At 36.9% G+C, this 2,316-nt stretch overlaps 1 non-coding gene across 1 annotated transcript; it reads left to right on the forward strand.

Moving 5' to 3' along the window:
* Nucleotides 1–481: 481 nt before the first annotated feature.
* On the forward strand, nucleotides 482–588 carry LOC133820202 (small nucleolar RNA R71). The gene has a single exon (XR_009886628.1). It is a non-coding gene; the product is annotated as a small nucleolar RNA R71 (small nucleolar RNA).
* Nucleotides 589–2,316: the final 1,728 nt, after the last annotated feature.

Consider the following 2,316-nt stretch of genomic DNA (forward strand, 5'->3'; position numbering starts at 1 on the left):
TGAGAAATTTGGGTGATTTCTCCACCCAGGATTATAAGTATTGGAAAACGGATTCTGATAAGGCCTCTGAAAATTACCAACTGCCTGTACCTGAGCCTGATTAACTGGCATATTACCATACATGTTGGCCGCTGTACACTGTTCATATAAATGAGGCCCTCCACATATTTCACACCCTGATTGCATCTGTATAGCCTGGGCTTGAGCTGAAATCTTGTTTTGTTGCAACTGCTTTGTCAATGAAGCAACCTGAGCAGTTAAAGCAGTTATAGCATCTAATTCATGTACCCCAGCTACTTTTCTCTGTGAAGTATCTCGTTCGGCAGGCCACTGATAATTGTTCATAGCCATCTCCTCTAACAATTCATATGCCTCATCAGCCCCTTTACTCATGAAAGCACCACCTGCTGCTGCATCTATTATAGTGCGAGTAGTACCGCAAAGCCCATTATAAAAATTGTGGACTAACATCCACTTCTCTATACCGTGATGAGGGCATTTCCTGAGCAGGTCTTTGAATCTTTCCCATGCATCGTACAATGACTCTCCCTCATTCTGATAGAAGTTATTGATTTCTCCCCTCAACTTCGCAGCTTTTGCAGGAGGAAAGAACTTTGAGAGAAACTTCTGAGCTAGTTCCTCCCATGTATTGATTGAGTTGGCCTGTAGAGAAATAAGCCAACTTTTTGCCCTGTCCCTTAGTGAAAAAGGGAACAATCTCAGCCTTATTGCATCATCGCTCACCCCATTAAACTTAAACGTTGCACATAGCTCAAGGAAATTCACTATGTGCAAGTTAGGATCCTCATTGGGGAGACCACCAAACTGAACAGAAGTCTGGACCATTTGTATCATCGCCGGCTTAATCTCAAAGTTATTGGCAGTAATAGTAGGCGGCCTAATGCACGAGTGTACTCCTGTGACAGCGGGGAGCACATAATCTCTTAATGCTCGCACATTTTGGTCCTGAGCGATATGATTCTGACCATCATTGTTGTTAACCCCGTCTCTTTGGTTGGCAGCCATTGATGCTTCTAACCTCTTTTTCCTTCTGTTTTGTCTGCAGGATCTTTCGATTTCAGGATTAACAGGCACAAGATTTGCAGATCCTTCACGTCGCATAAAAAAGATTCACCTATTAAAACAGAATGCGACAACTTGGATTAGTTCAAACAATAAAAACAGCCAAATTAGAATAAAAATTAACTATCTTGATATTAATAGAATATCAATTCCCCGGCAATGGCGCCAAAAACTTGTTGTGAATTTTTACTACTGCGCAAGTATACGCAATCGAATAAACAAGTAATAGTAGTGGAAATATATTATCGTTCCGTCAGGGAATTGATCTAATAATTACCAATAGCAAATTTCTATTTCTATTTGACTAATGAAATTTTAATGACAATTAACAATGAACAATAAACTAAGAAAGCACAATTTAATTAACGAAATTTAATATAAGCGAAAGATTAGAGTATTCTAATTTCATCAACCTTCAATTCTATTCAATCAATAATACTACTAATATGTTTCTGTGATCTATGGTTATAGCAAGTTTACTAATGACAATTCTATTCTCTCTCAAGATATAAAATATTCAGTTTACCTGCGAATTTTCTACATGTCTGTGACAAATTCTACACATAAACCGCATTAAGAACAAAAACCTAATTGCTACACAAACCAATTTGATACTTTCGTTCTAAATTGAAATCTATGTCTATTGTCTAAAGCTATTCCAATTCTCACTTTTCAGATATTGAATTAAAACCAATAATCATGCAACAGATGGCCAATCAATTACAAGCATTAAACATAAGAACAATAGATAACCATAAATTCAAAGATTCATAGAAATTGCATTAAAGACGAATAGAATATCCAGTGACTACATTAAAATACTCTAAATAAGAATTTAGTTCATAATATTAAACTTCATCACACAATCTAATTCAAAAACATAAAAAATAAACACAAACGAAATAAACGTGGATTCTTCTCTGTTTCTTTCCCTTTGCCGTCAGAATGCTTTTTTTTCCTCTTTCCCTTTCGATCTTCTTTTTATTCTTTTTACAAAAATCCAAAAACCTACGAATTTCCATGAAAATTTCCAAAAATGCCCTCGTGCCGATATATCGCCCAAGACAGGCGATATATCGCCTGGCGAATGTTCTCGATAAAAACGCAAGTTTCTGATGTCGTTTCTGCAAAGCCAAAATTTGGAATTCCTCCTTATGCCGATATATCGCCCAAGACAGGCGATATATCGCCCAAGACAGGCGATATATCGCCTGTACCATATTTCCACATATT

Source organism: Humulus lupulus, chromosome 2 (assembly GCF_963169125.1).
Source record: "Humulus lupulus chromosome 2, drHumLupu1.1, whole genome shotgun sequence".
NCBI classification, from domain to species: Eukaryota; Viridiplantae; Streptophyta; class Magnoliopsida; order Rosales; family Cannabaceae; genus Humulus; species Humulus lupulus.